The 18073-nt window shown below is 37.5% G+C and overlaps 1 long non-coding RNA gene across 1 annotated transcript; it reads left to right on the forward strand.

The window, feature by feature from the left end:
* Positions 1 to 205: 205 nt before the first annotated feature.
* On the forward strand, positions 206 to 4304 carry LOC122969933. The gene is made up of 3 exons (XR_006399120.1): positions 206 to 391; positions 990 to 3169; positions 3754 to 4304. It is a non-coding gene; the product is annotated as an uncharacterized LOC122969933 (long non-coding RNA).
* Positions 4305 to 18073: the final 13769 nt, after the last annotated feature.

The raw sequence follows: 18073 nt of genomic DNA on the forward strand, positions 1-18073 counted from the left end.
AAGTCTATGAGAAAACAACCCTACTTCTCACTTGATTTATTACCTCAGTAAACAGTTTCCTAATGAATTTATGGTGTCAATCGCTAGTTTCAAGTCTGCTTCAACACAGCATGATGTTCATTTTGTAACTTAGAGTAAAATAGATGATAAAGCAGGGTGTGCTTTAGGGCATGGCTATGTTGTGACTGATAAGCTGTTACCACGGTGATGACGTTGGTTAGGTAACCAACCCCTGATTCACAGGTTATAGGTGTAGCCGTAGCTGCTGCTGTTACAGTGTGTTTTCAGTTCATGAAAGTTAATTGTAACATTTTTGTCACCTAAAAAAGTCTTGATCAGTGTTTGGTTACACAAAAAGAACCTCTAAGGAGTCTGATGTTCAGTTTTTCTGGTAAGTACATTTTGTTTTAATAGTTTTAAGCCTGTTTTTCACTAGCAAAAATGATTATTAGCATTATCACAGTCAACCATAGACTGTGAATGTGCTGTGCTAACCAAACTAGCAGCTAGCATTAGGATTAACTCCACCCTCTCATCCAAATATGGTCACTTCTGGCTCCAAAAACCCAAGATAGCGAGAGTCAAAATGCAAACTTGAGGCTTCAAAATGGGAGTCCACAAACCAATGGGTGATGTCAAGGTGGCTACGTCCATCATTTTTTTTACAGTCTATGTCACACAGACACCTAGACACACACATCTCTCTATGTACAATACGCTGATAACTGTTTTATGTTATTTTCCATTGGGACTTTTGTGAAAAGGTTATAATATGAACTTCATGTACATCAGAAACAAACTAATCTTTACTCAACAGGTTGGGTTGAACAAAGTGAAGAATCTGTGCTTGCAGGAAAAAGTTATGACTTAAATATGTTGTGTGTGTTTTAAAAAACCTGCAGATTCAAGAAAAAGGAATAATTGTATTTTTTTCCCTCTGTACATAAACCATTTTCTCTCCACTTAAAAAATATCTCAATGTCTTACAGGCCTGAGGGAGCAGATACTCCTGTGGATATTACTGCTGTCACTGTGGAAGTGCTGTCGCTTGGACTTGCTGGGCCTGATTCCAGCAGTTTTGAGCTGCCCAATGTCTGCCATATGGACACCCCAACATGGTTAACAGAGCTAGCGGCTAATGGGGTTAATGGCTAATGGAGATGACAGCTAGCCTCCACTCTAGAAAAGCCTCCCTGGAGTTTTTTTGTGAACATTGAACAACCAGTTTAAAATTATTATGCCTTGTGAAGACTGCCTAAAAGCAAAAAAAAAAAAAAGACATTACTAACCTCAAGGAGGATATCTGACAACTCTAAAATGAACTGCGAAAAAAGGATTCTCTTCTATACTATCTTTTATTGACACCACAGCCACACAGTCCAAAACAATCTCAGCCATGAACTCAGCCATCTTGGATGCACCTATGGGAACCATCATCATGTTCCCGGCCGACTGTTCCACTCCCAGCTCACAGGCTACCTGGTCAGAGGTGGGAAGACGGGAGGACTCTGAGCTGCTTCGCCCCCGTCCATAAACATCTCAAATCTCTATGCCATGCTACCGGCTGATACCACAGTTCACCCTGCTGATGGCCTCATGGCTGATGCTGTTCCTGTGGTTGATCCTGCTCCTGCCCATGTAGAGTGGGGAGTTTTTTGGAACTGGACCCTGATCCAAAAAACACTTTTATTTCTGGCCCAATTCCCACACTGGGTTGTGGCGTGGGGCATTTTAACGGGATTCTTAGCCTTCATACTTCCACTACTGAAACCTGTGAGAAGTTTCTGAATTTCTTCATAGACAAAACTGACAATATAAGATCTCACATCTCACCCCCAGACTCTGATCCCCAAGACCTGGAAACAGTTATCCATGCTTTTATCACCTCTCGGCTTGATTACTGTAATTCCCTGAATATGGGTTCGACCCATTCCACCCTTTCCCTACTCCAGATGGTTCAAAATGCAGCTGCTAGACTGGAACAAAGAAAAGACAACACATCACTCCTGTTCTAGCTCACTCACACCGGTTACCAGTGAAATACAGTGTTGATTTTAAATTTTACTATCTGTTTTTAAAACCCTAAATGGATTAGATAAACAATACATTACTGATTTGCTAAATCCATATTCTGCCCCCAGGTCACCTAGGTCGTCCTCATGACAACTCCTCTCAGTCCCCCACTCATACCTAAAAACCATGGGTGACCTGTGTTTTAATCTGTTATTGGTTTTATTCAATTTCTCTTCCTACTTTATTACTTTGATTTTTTTTTTATCATTTCAGTTGTTTTAGTTGTTTGTGCTATATAAATAAAAGTGACTTGACTACAGTAACTGTAAGCACTTGCTGTGAAATCCCAGAGCTGGGTCAAACTGTATTTGAATTCACTCCAATCACTTTGGCATCTGAAGTCTTTTTAATTGAAGATTAGCTTGAGCCTTAAGCCTTGACCAACCCCCACGATTCCCAACCACACCCACGTGTTTACAAAATTCAGTGCCTCACAGGACCTGCCCTCCCTCTTGCCAGAAGATTCAGACTGGAAAAGTCCCACATACCTGATTGGCTGGTTGACAGACCTACTAATGATGGCATTACAGCACACATGTACATCTACACAATGTGGTTTTATTGACGGCACGCAACGGTTTTTGATTTTGTCAGTTCTTCAGAAATGTAATGAAATGATCTCAATTGAAAATGTTTAAGAGATGACCAACAATGGGTCAGTGATAGACCCCATTAATGTTTAGGATGTGTGGTGATATTTCAAGGGTTTGAAAAAGAATCTCCAACCTCAGATATTTTGGCAGTGTTTTGATATTTGACACAGTTGATCAATAGTTCAGGAAAGGCAACCCTGTCTTCTAGAAATTATATTTATATACAGTAAAATTGCAACAGCATATATGTTTGGCAGGGAATGTAATGCCAACAGAATTAGTCTTCTGTCAACATAATGAGAAAATGTTATTGTGTTGTTATTGTAATGTTAATTGAATCTGTTGAGTCTTGTTGAGTTTGCTGGTTACTGCGGCAATAAATCTCCATTCGCAACTTATTTTGATGAACATTAAACAAATGGCTCCTAAAAGAAAATTTAGGACTTGTGCTCAAGGGTGGAAGAAGAGAAAATTTGAGATTGAAAAAAGAACACAGGATAAAGGTGTGTAACTGTTTGTTGAATCTGACTGAACAAATCTGACAGTTGTTTTTCTTGCATTAAAGTCATGTTTTTAAAGAATTAAACAGAACATAGCCATTAATTTTAACCTAACAAGCTGGGTAGAAATAATAAATGCATTATAACATTTAGGTGCTGATTCTGAAGTGTTTTTCATTAGAACATGCTTGTTTTTTTCACTGTTTGCTAGCTAACCTGAGCAGGATTGTTAGCATCAACTAACCTCCTTGATTGTAAGGCTAGCTTTGCTTGTTAGCTACCTACCAATGTTTTCTTGCCACATTAAAGTCATGTTTTGATTTTGAAAGAATTAAATTGAATATAGCAACAATAATTTTAACCTAGCAAGCTGGCTAGAAAGTTAGCTGAAACGTTTTTCATTAGAACAAGCTTGATTTCTTGCTATTTGCTTGCTAGCTAACACGAGTAGGATTGCAAGCATCATTTATAATTTATAAGGCTAGCTTTGGTTATTAACTAGCTACCAATGTTTTCTTTCTTTCAACAATTTTTTCTTCTACATCCTTCTCTGATGTGACTGCGTCTGCATAACTATGGTACCACAGCCTTCCACATCATCCACTGATATTCCCAACATCCAGTTGCAGCACAACCATGAGATTCATGTGAGTTGTATCCAAATCTTTGGATATCCCTGTGGATTGCCTGTATCCTGCCAGTGACAGTGGCATTAGCTGAAAGAAGCTTTTCAAAGCTTAAGCTGATAAAGACATACCTGCGATCATCTATGGCACAAGACCGCCTCACTGGACTTGCCATCAGTAGAAGAAACCATGAGGTTGACACGCTGATGTTTGAATTTTGCTTCAAGAAAATCGAGGAGGTACAGATTTTGAGGACTTTCTCACTGATGTTGGATGGTGGTGAGCTATAGTTTCTACAGCAGCCTATAGATGTTGTTTGTACAATAGTTAACTCTTTTGTAGTGTTCACTTTATTCATTTTGAATATTTTGCACTCTTATATTGGTTTTTCATTGCTATTTATTTGTCAAACTACTTTGTTTTTATTGGTGTTCATTGTCTTTACTTATAGACCTTGTTTTGTCCAAGTTTGTTGCTTTTATAGTTTAAATATCTTGACTATTATTTGTCATTTTGAATACTTTGCAATTGTTAATTGTTTCTTAACTTCTCAAATTTTAATATATTTTTAATGTATGTAGTTTTCAAATAAAGAGATTTGTTAATTCATTTGTCTGTCTCTATTGTGTGTGTGTGTGTGTGTTTGTGTGTGTGTTTATTCAGTTATGAGCAGTGCGTGTGACTTGGTGGTTGCGCTGGGAGGGTTTTGGGGCCACAAACAAAATCTTGTTTAGTGCCACCAAAATCCTAGTGCTGGCACTGGTTATCGTAATCAAGTAATATTAAACTTAGTGAAATATTGTGTGACAGCATCTTACAAGGGTCTTGTTAGCGTAACTCCAGAACCACAAATACAGTAGAACTGTGAACAGAGAAAAAGTCAGAAAGTCCAACTCCTGGAAAATCAGAAACAAGCACTGACATAAAGAGTCCAACAGTTTCTAACTTTGAGAACATGCACACGGTGATCACATTCATCAGAATTAAACACATTGCGTTACTCTTCTCCAAACTGGTACTCCCCAGTCACTCTCTTCCCTTCATCAGGGTTGTGCCATTCTATGACAGCAAGGCAAGATTTCTGAAAATGTTTGTAGAATAAAGGAGAAAGACAGATATACAGTATAATTGTTAAGTCATATTGTCCAGCCTTTCCCTTGTAACAACCCCAACAGAAGATATCTAAACATGTTGCATTCAGTTGTGGGTTTTACATGTAGGTGGAGAGCCATAGTGATAGTACGAGAAAAAGTGTGAAAGTTAAATGAGTCTAGAAAAAAAGTGAGAATCAACCAAAAACAGGTCTTGTGTCTGCACTGTGTTCTGGTCTATTTTCTGCCACTCTGCGTGGGAGTATAAATGGATTTCTCCCTGTATGACTTGCTGAATGCCGACTGCTGAAGGGAGCCCTTTCTATATTCCAACATCTGACATTTTCTTTTGATTTGGATCACTGAAATGTCTCCTGCTGTCGAATTTCATTGTGAGCTCGAAATATCTTGATGCAATATCATCACATCAAGAGAGAACAAGTTTTAAATGGAGATGTGTTTTCCTAAGGCTCCATGTAAGAATGTTGAATTACAAACCAAACTTACAAATCACTACTGTTTGTCTAACCTTGAACATGTAGGCATTGTCATTGTCTTACTATGAATAAGCCTTCAGAAAAAAAATGGGAAGATTCAGACTCACAATTCCTCCAATACAAACATGGAAAGTTTGAAAACTCACTATTTGACTCTGCAAACTTAAATAGAACAGCTCTTCTTGTAGTTGGTAAATGTGTTTGTATTGTATTGTGTTCTTATAAAGCTCCTCAGTTCTGTTTGAGACCATGATATTCCATGTGTTATGTTATGTAGAGGTTCCTTAGGGGTCACCAATAAATTTCACAGCTTACATGAAGGGCTGGACCTTTCCCCAGTCTAAGCATGTTTCATAAGCCTGTTTGAAGCTGACCTCTTAACCCCTGGCCGGGCTATATCCAGGTCTTTTTCCCCTGCGCTGACCCTTGTTATTCTTTTTATGGAAGTGACAGCCAGCCACTTAACTATTATTACTGTCACCTTCAGATTAGGTCATCATGGTAAAGCTCTATATGGTTTGTTCTGCATATAGAAACATGCTAAAAATATACGAGTGTGTAGTCAAAAAATAACCTGATTCTTGGCTGCTATGTTTACTGTTTGGTATTTCATTTGAATTTATTGCCTTGTAAATTACAAACACCTTATCCACCAAATATAATAAACGCAGTATGAGTGGTATGTTCTTCATTGTTAAATTACAGTAAACACAATTTGATACTGTGATAAATAGTTTTGCTTGTTATTGTGTTTAAAGGCCACTCAGTTGTAAGACATTTAACTAAAACACCCAAAAGAAATTAATATAACAAAGGAACATGTTGTTGGTAACATCTTAATAGAGGCGTTAACTTTTTTATAGACTTTTCATCTTCAAATAAAATGCTTAACCCTTTCATGCATGGTGTCCACTACAGATATTTAGAAGCCATTTTGAACCATTTAAGTTGAAGTACCATGTCCCAACTACCAGGTGGTGAACCCCCAAAGTGTTGTAAACAATTCCATCTGAATATCATTTTTGAGTCTCTCTGTGTGATTTTGAGATATTAAATCATAAATTCAAAATGGCGGAGGGTGGAGAAAATGTACTAAGTAGCTCAGGAATATCTGTTAAATACTTTTATTCCCAGAGAAAAAAAACAGGTAAAAATATATATTTCTCAACTAAATAAGATGTTAGAAATACTTTTATTTATTTTTAATAATATTTTTCTTGTACATTTTTTTCTGTGACTGAAAATCCATCTGTCCACTCCAGTGGACGTTATACACCAAAGGGTATATTCTGCCTATTGGGCCTACAACATGTTTTTCAAATGTCCTCTCTATTGTCGTTGTTATGTAATGTTCCTATGTGTATTCATACCATTTGCTCTTAGTAGTAAAATAATATATATAAAAACATGTTTTTTTTTCCTATATTGATTTCCATGAATCACTTTTTACTCCGTTGATGCATTTCTAAATACAATATATTTAAAAAAAAAAAAGTTATTGGCATGATTTTTCACTTGTTTAAGAGTAAAAATAAACAATAAAAGAAATATAATAATAACAATGTATCAAATGACATTTTGTAATGTCTGTGGCTTGTAGTAATGAACCTACAGAGAATTATCAGTGACTCTGCAGCTCCTCTCAGCTTTACGGAGCATTATAACAAGTTTCAGCTCATTGTTGAGATGTCTGGCTGCAAATTTACTGTTTTGGTTCACTCTCAGTGCTCTCATAGTGTCATTTTCAGCCACAGCAGGCAGCTGTTTCCAGAGAAAAAGCTCTAAAAAGCCACTGCACACTACCTGCTCAGCACCAAATGTCAAACAGACACAGTTTGTGACTAGCTGGTTAACATAGTGGAGCATTTAGCAGCTAAAAAAACAGACATTTCCCTCAGGAGTTGATAGAGAGCAAAAAGAGCTTTAAGAAAGTGAATATTGGACTTACATTCACCAGGTGAACAGAAACACGACTCCAAATGAATGATAACGTTGCTCCTTAAAACTGCTGGATGTGGAAATAAGCAACTGTTCGCTGCCACACATAGTTGAAACTCTGTTGTGAGTAACGTGTTGCTAAAATCAGACTTGTCATATGATTGTTCACGTCAACTCCAGATGACAGGTACTTTTCCTAAAACACTGTAAAAAGCTTTGCAAGTTTTCTTTGAATGTGTTGGTAATCTTCTAAGTCTCTTAGACCTGAAAGTCATTAACCCTAACCCCCAACAAACCCACTGCAAATTACCATCTTAGCGGGCTTTAAAGGCTGCGGTCCTTCTAAGTCAGGGTCTAGAAAGCTTCTTAGAAGTGGTAATGAACTTACTGGAAAAGGCAAAATTCTATAATTTCTTTATATAACCATCCCAAGGGATTTGAATAGATTAGTCTGTTGCTCAGGAACCTGTTGTCTGCCATAGCAATAAAACCTTATGAATCATAATCAATAAATCACTTATTTATTGCTGGTGTTTCTGTGTCTCTCAACTCAATAAATCTTTACTTTATAAAGCAATGAATGATAATTGAGTACAACCATCCTCTGCCTTAATAAAGGTTCAAGTCTTTGCTGGACTGTAGCCAGAGACATAATGAACTTTGATGGTTGAAATTATTCTTAATGGTTTGTTCCCATAAGCTCTCTCGCTTCCTGTCTCTCCCATGAGGTTGTTACCTCATTCCACCCCCCAAAGATGAAAAACACCAATTAAAGCTCTTAATAAATGACAACATAAAATGTGAAGACAAAATATTTTTTATTGTTCAGTTTAGTCTCTGTTGCTCTGGCAAAATAAAACCTTCTTGTGGTTTGTGCCATGAAGCAATTCAGCACATACAGTAAACTGTTGAGATCTTGGAGAGTCCTGGTAGAGGAATGGTTACCAGGGCGCAACCTCCCTAGTAGGGATGTGCAGAGATCCCAGTATTTGTATTTGTATTTGTATTTGTATTCGAATAAAAGTGGAAAGAGGCTTAAAGATCCTGTTTTTGTTTTTATGACACTTTTAATTTTAGAAAATTTAAGTGTCACAATAAGTGTTCATGAATAAACTACCGTATGAAGGAGGTCCCAACATCGGGTCTTGAACTGGAGTCTTCCAGATCATAGATGACTGTGCTGACTACTGAGCTAAAACTTTACTTATCACCTCATGCAGACAGACCTCTACCTATTTATACACCCATAACACAGAGACAGCACACCATGTTATGTGTAGGGAGGAACTTCAAAGGCGATTATTGCTTTGCACTTTTCATTTATTGCCTATTTTTTACAACCTAACTTTGTGGAAAGGAGAGGAGGAACAACAGGTTATGGAGAGTCCATCGGGAGCACTTTGCCTGTGTCAGTAGCTCAGCTTTATCTCTGGGGAACACCCCCAACAAATAATTTTTAAAATATTTGTATGAAACAAATATTTGTATAAAACCCACTATTTGTGCTTTGCCAAATAATGTATTTGTATTCGGGCACACCCCTAGTCCCTAGTTTGACTCAAGCTGGGGACCTTTGTTGCATGTCATACCCCTCTCTCCTCTTTTTTCCTGTCTGCCTCTTCATTATCAACTGTCTAATGAAGGCAAAAAGTGCCCAAAAACACACAAAAAACCAAAATCTTGGCACCTTAATTCTTAAAGCAGCATTCAACTATCTTTGCCCAGAAGGGCAAAAGTGATACAGCTCTGCAACTGTCTCCTAGAAATTACATTTATACACAACTAATTTATTTTGCCAGTTGCGTTTTGATTGGAAATGTAATTGCTGCCTGGATTTAGTTTCCTATGATTTTCTGCCACATGCAAATTGTTTCCTTATTATATTGGCAAATAGTGTAATCTGGCCAGCATTATGCTTCTCACAAAACATATTTGCTGTAGCAAATTAGAAGAATATAAACCTAAATTCTAGAAATTGGGGATGAGGCCTGACACATGATCACTTTTTAAGACTGTTATGGCTAAAATATTAATTCATAAGACACAGAGCAACATTACCGTCCAATTGGAGCTGTTGTTTGTGTCCACCTGATGAGAGCAAGTCCAATGTTCAGACCTCTTTTAGCTTTGGTTTGATCTACACCAACTCTTCATATTATTAGTTAACTTTGTCTGTCGGGCAGGTAGTGTACTATGAGTTCATCAGAGCTTGTTTGCTGGAAACAGCAGCCTTCTGCTGCTGGAAAAGCTGAGATGAAACTACTGAAACAGTAAATGTTCTGAAAAACAATGAGCTAAAAGAGTCTTAAAAGCTCTGAAGAGTGGCAGAATTGGTGATAATTCTTCTTTCAATATGAGGGACACATTTCATGTTAACATAAAAATATTGAGTAACAGAACTTTAACAAACTGACTTCTTATAACTTTTAATTATTTCAATGAATTCTATGACTTTTAATTAAAACAGAGACCATCACATTTACTTTTTTTTTTTTACCATTACTGTTTCGCTTTTCTGTGGCTACAAGCAAATTACATTACTCTTGAGGATGATATATTCTCCATGCAGGATTTCAGCGCAAATGCTGGTGATGGTTTTACAACAAAGAGCAGGTACATTGAGTCCCTGGTTGACAAAATGATGCTATTTTTCCCCTTTTTCTAGTGCTGTTATATGATAGATCAGGAAATTATTTTATTCCCAAATGTATTCATGCCAGAATGAAACAAAGCTCTTCATGTGGTAAAAGCATTTCAGTCACTGTAGAACTGACAGATACATAATAGTTTTCAGAATGAGATTAGCACACATTAAACACAACCACACAGGAATGAAACTATGAATAAATTTGAATATTTCTGTTGGAAGTGTGGATTAGCAAACTTTATCGTCTGATAAAGCGTTTGATTGACAGCTCGGGGCCTTATGTAACCTCTACAAGTTTAGCTTTTAGTTAGGTGAGAGAGCAGATAGGAGGCTGAGTGAACAAGAGTGATTGAATACAAATGTGTCCGAATGAAGCTATTTGATGGCAAAGTTGTAGAAAATTAACAAAACAAGGAGACCTTGTATTGCTTTTCAAAAACTGTTTCTGAAGTTTTAGTTTGTAGAAGTAAAAAAACATTGCAGTCAACCAAAAGACATGGGGGAGCTGGGGTGTATGTTACACAAAGTCAAAGTCTTAAAGCATAAAAAGGGGTTTGCACACTCAAATCAATTAGATATTTTCTTTTTATTCAATTTAAATTGTCTAACACAAGCTCAAGGGACACACGCCCGGTGACTCATCTGGTTGGTATTATGTTCAGTTTTTTTGAACATGCTTGTGCTGTGCTACAGTACATGAAGGAAAACAAGAAGTAAAATGAACAAATGACATTGCAGTATTTGGGATGATTTATCATAAATGTCTTTAGCGGTTGTTTCTTTCAGATATCTGCTCTTATTAGTTAGTAGGGGTGTGCCCGAATACAAATACATTATTCGGCAAAGCACAAATAGTGTTTTTTTTTTTTTTTTTTTTACGAATATTTGTTTCATACAAATATTTTTAAAAATATTTGTTAGTTAGAGGTCCTGTCTGCAAAGAGGTGATGAGTAAAGTTTTAACTCAGTAGTCAGCACAGTCGTCTATGATCTGGGAGACTCCAGTTCAAGTTTGGGGACCTCCTTCATAACGTAGTTTATTCATAAACACTTATTGTAACACTTCAATTTTCTAAAATTAAAAGCATAATAAAAGCAAAAACAGGAGTTTTAAGCCTCTTTCCACTTTTATTTGAATACAAATACAAATACAAATAATTTTGCTGCCTCAACAAATACAGATACAAATACAAATACTGGACTCTCTGCACATCCCTATTAGCTAGCTTACTTCTCTATAGTGTGAACATGACTTGATTGTGTAGTTTCAGAAGCAGTTTTTTGCAAATCTAACTTGTTATTTTAAAAGGGGACTCCAACAACTTTACAAATCAAAGTCTGTTCATGGGAGTGCTACTGCATATGTGAAAAAGTAGTATAAAAGTAAAAAATAGTATAAAGCCCTGGATGACTCTTTACTTTAGTTTGCACAAGTTTGTGGATGTCAACTTTGGAGAAGGGGGGACATCTCACTGCTAGAAGGTTTTAGCTAAGTACCACGTTTCCAGTCACTGTAGTACAGGCTTATGCTGTTGATATGCTGCACTTGCGTGGGGCTTTGCAGGTCATAAAAGTGTTGAAAAATATGGCAATAGCCTTCTACATCTAAATAAATTACCCAGTCTCAGTGATTTCTAAGTATCCATGAGCCACTGCTCATAATTTCTAGCAGAAAAAGAACAAGAATAACAGCAAAGGAATGTAAGCAGAAGCAGCAAAGCGTCTGAACAGTAATAAAGCAGTGCAGACTAGAAAAGAATGCAAAAGGTGAGTACTCTTTTAAAGGTCTTTAATAAAATAATAAAAGCAGATGTGGGTAGGTTTTTTGTTCGGTAAGTTTCAGAAATAACTTGATGATATACTGCTTTGAAAACTTTATCTCCACTTGTTTTTTTTTTCCCAGCTGTGAAAAAAAACTGAACATCACTCAAAGGAAACATAACAATCTCTTTGTCTGAGTTTTGTTCCGCCATAATTACTGTAACACACCATCATGAAACTGGAACAGTATTTACGTATGATGATTTGGACCGTGACCTGCAGGTCATTGCTCATGCAGATGATTATGTCTGATTGTCTTTCACACAATAACAGCTAAAGATAGAGGAGAGCGGCTGATGGACGGAGCATGAGAATGAATAACAAGGTCACAAAGAGAATGAGGAACAAAAAGTATGCATGCTCGGGGCGGCTGCGGCTCAGGAGGTAGAGCAGGTCGTCCGCTAATCAGAAGGTTGGTGGTTTGATCCCAGTCTGCGTGTTGAAGTGTCCTTGGGAAACATGTGTGAGTGAGCATTAGACATTACATAAAGTAAAGAACTTTGGATAAAAAAGCACTATATCGCTTCTGATGAGCAGCTTGGCACCTTGCATAGCAGCCTCTGCCATCAGTGTATGAATTTGTGTGTGAATGTTGGCATGTGTTTTAAAGTGCTTTGAGTAGTGAGTAGACTGTAAAAGCGCTATATAAATGCAGTCCATTTACCGTCTGTACAGAAAAGTTTGTGTACTCCTGCCTACATCTGTACAGTATGAGTCACAGACAGAAGGATTGGAAAGAAGAGGTGAGTTTGATTAGATAGGCTGCCATATTCTCCATTTGTTTCTTCAACCTCCTCCCCCCCTTTGCTTTTCACACCTTCCTTTAATTTCTTTACTCTTTCCAATTCTATCCTCTGATGATAATCTCCTTATCTCCCTGCATCAGCCAGAAGAAGAGTACCGTCAGCCAACTTCAGCGGCGTTACTGTACTTCAGTGCAGCTGTCGGCACCAAATTAGCTGTGGTGACCTTGAAGTCCTTGAATATTTCCCTTGCCCCTTTGTGGATCAGAACTGATCAGTCTAATATTTGCATGTATAGTACACTGTACTGTATATCAGTGGTAGGCAAATAGCGGCCTGTGGACCAAATCTGGTCGTCTGACAAATATATTTAGCCCTTTAATGACAGCTGAAGTTTTCCCTTTTATAGATTGTATCAAATCTTACATTATTCTTCATAAATCTCATGTACATCCTCATAAATATGACCTGTTAACCTCTTATAAACTTACAAGATGCTTAACACAATTTGGTCAATTTAACCAGAACAGATTTGTGTCAATAACAGTACTTTCCTTCAACCACAAATGAAGCAGTCTTCATTGTGAGGATAAGCTACCAATTGCATTTATAGTCTCATGTATGTTTATGTTTGAGTGATTTTTGCCAAATCAGTATCAACATGAGAAGCTGCCGTTGTTTATTAATGGAAATCATGACATCTGCCCTCAGATACAACCATAAAACAGTTATATAAATCAATGTTATTCTTGAATGAATTAAAAGAAATGAACAAACAGAACAAATTATAAAACATATTGGGTTGTGTTTTCATCATGCCTGTAAAAACTGGCCTGTGGTTGAACCTAATTGCTGAACCCTGCTGTATATGTAGAATGACATAAAAAAAAAAACAATGAAAGAATACAGATTATGTCCAGATTTGTGTCATTTCTGGTTGTAGAGCAACTATAACCCTGTTTGGTAATGTCTCATCTACTGCATGGGGGGAAAGTTAACTAGATGTGCATTTGCCAAACCAACCAGTTGGTTACAGTTAGGGTTGCTTGGTTTCCTTGAAGCCTTCTCTCCTGTAAAACCAGAACACGGGGAAAAACTTTATAAAGGCTAGAATAACTCTAGCTGGGACTCTCATGAATGATTACATTTGAGTCACAGAGTCCACAAAGAATCCATCTCTTTGAAGGATAAATCCCCAGATATCTTTCAAAAACTAAGGAAGGTTATTTAAGAAAATGACTGTCTGGCTATCATCTTTGTTTGGATTAAGCAGTTGAAATGTGACTTGGTACAAAAGATGTATTTATTTTAGAGTGGACAGAAATTTTTTTAACAAGCTCTCCAAATTAAAGGACAAATATGTAGTTGCTCGATGCCCTAGAATGACACATATGAGCATTTTCTGATCCAAACTGTATCAGCATGTGACACGCTGTTTCATAAAATTAACCTTTCTGGCCTTATATTGTAATTGTGTAGGCATAAAAACAACATGGTTAGGATTAGGCAAAGAAGTTTGGGCCCTTCGTTGTCATGGTTACAGCAATAAATGCTTGGTTAAGCTCAGGGAAAGATGACGGTCACGGTTAAAAGACCAACGTTGACTGTCGGTAGGAAGTGGGATACAAACAGTGGTATCCTGAGTTAAAGTTCAATGTTTTGTTGTCCAATCCGTCCAACCAGACATCCTCTATAATACTTCCTTCTTTGCTCCCAACAGACAAGAGTAACACCTTCTATGGCTGCTAGAGGCCTTTGTCATTTGTACATAAACAAATTTTATGTTGTTTTCCCCTTTCCTTTGGCACTACATTTTCTCACTGTAGGAGTTCTGTAGTTCTACGCATGCTGTGCAATGTATTACGCCGCAGCAGCACTTTCTGACCCAAACAGCTGATCTTCAGTAAGATCCCTTAGATATTTAGGAAGCAGTCAGGTAGTATTACCTCGAGTCAGAACCAAGCACAATGAAGTGATTTAGCCATGATGCTGCACACAGATGGAACCAACTTCCTGATGTACAACCCAACTTCAGCTAGCCCTTGTGTTGCCCTTACCAACTAGTAGTGAGTGACATATCCGTGCATCTATGTACTCCATTCTGGCTACACTTTGGCTGTTATCTTTTTAGCTAGCTAGATATGTAGGAAGATGATGACCCCATTCTTAATCTCACTGACAAAGCTCAGATTGATTGACAGCAGCCATAAATGGGTACATCACAAAACCTTTGATTTGCTGAACAAATTGGAGATGTGTCAGTGATTTAAATGTCTTGAACCAGGCTAAACTTTAGATACTTTTAAATTCAAATAAAAACTCATATTTCCCTGCTCCTTTATTTGGTTAATTTTCTCTACTGAACTTTTATTTCCTGTATTGAATTTAATTCATCAATGAACTGTAACTGCATTTCTTGTCTATTACGTTTTTGTTTTTCGTTTCCTTTTCTTTTGTTATTTTAAATGTTGACCTAATGCATTTCTCTTATTTCATTTTGCCTGTGTTTTATCAACAAACTTGGCCTGACTTTGACTTTCTTTTCAAAATTCATAACCTCATCAGAGCTGCTTATGTGACTGTCCATCTACCACAGTTTGCGTTTGACAAAGATGTGATGAAGAATTGCACGAGTGTAGATTCTCAGTCTGTAAACATGAACCTGGACTGAAGTGTGCACCATCCCCAGCAGGTTGTACATCCTAATGAATCCTCTTGCACTTTTGTGTGGGTGTAATCTCATCAGACCTCACTGCAACACACAAGTTCAGGGTTCAGGGTCCTAACGCTCTGGATGTCAAAAGGATCAGGAGAGCTCAGTATCAGATCCTCCACCCACCCTCCCTGCCTGCCTGCCTCCCTACCAGGTGGTGCCATCTTAAGGAGAGAGTTCACTACTGCACAATCGGGACAGATGCACATGAAAAACATGTATTTCACACTAGAATTTATTTTAGCTGCTACGTTTTAGGGATACTAATATTACGCTGATAAGGAGCACACCAGAAGGTCCCTGGAGTAGCTTGATTGGTTGGGTGAACTAGAAGGAGCAAGTTTGCAAGATTTCTGCTAGTTTATTAGACTGCTAGCTGATGGTGCTGCTGCTGCTGCAACCTGCAATTTTTTAAATCTGGTAGCATCCCCTACAGGTGAAATTGTATCCAATGCAGCAAACTTGTTCAGCATCCCCACCTGCACTGTATTCGCAAATTTGGTTACAACTGACTGATGCATGGTAGTTTATGTGTATTAGACCACAGCTACAAAGATTTGGGTACCAATTACAGAGAAACAGGAGAAGATATCGAAAACAAAATACATATGTTTTGTTATATTATGTAAATGGTATGTACTAGGTTTGGTGAAATAGGATGAAACATGCACAATAAGAAGCACGAACTGCCTTTACCAAAAATATAAAACATCAGAAACATTCTATAGGCACAAATGGGTTTGGCCTATATCCATAAATTGATTTCAGCTAAGGAACCCACCGCTGCTTACAACAATCACATGATGACCGCCCACTTTCCCTTTCTGTCCTTTCTGTATTCATGTGTGATGGAGACTGTGGAGTGTGTATGTGAGTGGTGTAGCACATGGTAAATGTGTCTCTGTGCTAGTGTACCCTTATTTAATGTTTCCATACAAAATGGAGAGAGATATAATCTAAACCAACTGATTGGAACCACCTGCGTGTCTCAGTGTTTGCATTTCCTTAAGAAGAGCAGAGTTGTTGAATTTTTTTGGGGATGGGGTTTTCAAAGGCGAGGGGCATTCTGATGGTGCTGCTCCTAACCTTGTTGGTTGGTGTGTTCCTGGTGCGGCTGGTTTAAACAGTGTGCCACAGTCTAGTGCTGGGCTGTGACAATGGTGAGATCTGAAAACTGCTGTAAAAGCTCTCATTTTGGATTAAAATCTCTCAAAATGTATGAAAGATATCACAACACAGAATACAAACTAGAAAATTTAAAAAATTGTGAACATTTTAAAGTTGGAATGGGGTCTATAGGATAAGGGATATCCAAGCAGTAGAGTTTCAAAGTGACAAAGGTTCCAACTGAGTTAGATCACATTCTCTCATTATAAATTTTGATGTTAAAAATAATAAAAGATTGTTGGAATATACTAGAAAACGGAAAAGTAATAGCACACATCTGCTGAATGAGCTGCACAGTTTGACATTTGAATGTTTTTTCTAGCAGCAGTTGAAAAGGTCCACAAAACACACAATGAGTAAAACACTCTTTTCACTGAACACAAATTCACACATTATCAAATTGTCCTTGAACAAAGCACCCAGTGTTACAACACAGTGTGGTGTGGTGTGAAGTCACCTTCTCTTATATAGATAAAAGGTAAATTTTGAGCAGTTAGGAGGTGTGGTAAAGTGAAAATGAAATCAATTGATCCTTTACTTTTTCTTGGTTTTAGTTCACAAAACCTCAAATTTCACTTTTTGGTCACAACATTAAAGGGGATTTCATCATCAATAAATCATCAATCAAAAAATATTTATTATTACAAGTCCATGCATTATTTAAATCAGCATTAGAGGAAAAATCTGCTGTTGCTTTATGGGAAAAAAACAGAGGTGGAAAGTACAAAACACAAATTGAAAAATGTCTTCTATCATGTTTATCCTCTTTGGTAAAGACAGAGAATCTGTTCTTACAAGTCACAGTATTAAACTAGTTAGACAAGTGTTAACTGGTGTTAAAGCAGTATTTTCTAGCAGCCTCAGAGCTAAATAAACTGCTAAAAAAAACTACATGTAATCAGTTGATAAGTCTGCTCCAAATCAGCCTCTACTGTCCATCTCAGCATGTTATGCATTTCAATTTGCCTGCTCTGGCTCAGTGGTGAGGTAACTGTCTGCAGCTGTCTTGTCTGTCCTGTCCGTCATTCTTTCTTTCTTCTCTTTCGTCTGTTTTCTTCTTGTCTTTTACTTAATCGTTCTCATCCTCCCTTTCAGTCCTTCGTCTCTGTCTTTCTGACCTTCTGCTTGCACACACACCATTTATCACAATGCCAGGCACATCTGACTGCAGTATTCTCTCCCTCTCTCACTCCTACAGCAGGAAAACCAGGCAAATGCTGACCCTCTGATCAAATGGATGGAAAAAGGAATGAATGATTTTACCAATGTTATAATATCAATGTTTATTAGTTTAAGGGACTGCTTGGTTTGTATAGAAGCCTGTCCTGTAAATTTCTGCATTTCATTTTATCCACTATGAGTCTAAATAAAATGGAAGATATCTGATTCTTGAATGTGACTTTCAGTTTGTTTCACACCAACAGCAAACGTGTCGCTTTGGACATACACCACTGAAATAAAAACACTGCACTGGGTAGTTGCTGGATGATTGCACAAATTCAACAGCTTGACCATGTTTTGGCATTTAGAAGGGTTAGTCTGTAGCCCCATTTATACAGAGATCCCACATTATGCCGTAAAGAAGACCCATCAATAAGCTAGCTTTGCTTTTTTACACTGAACCAAACAAAGTGGGCATAATGCCGCCCTGTGTGTGATTTTAG

Source organism: Thunnus albacares, chromosome 19, assembly GCF_914725855.1.
Source record: "Thunnus albacares chromosome 19, fThuAlb1.1, whole genome shotgun sequence".
NCBI lineage: Eukaryota > Metazoa > Chordata > Actinopteri > Scombriformes > Scombridae > Thunnus > Thunnus albacares.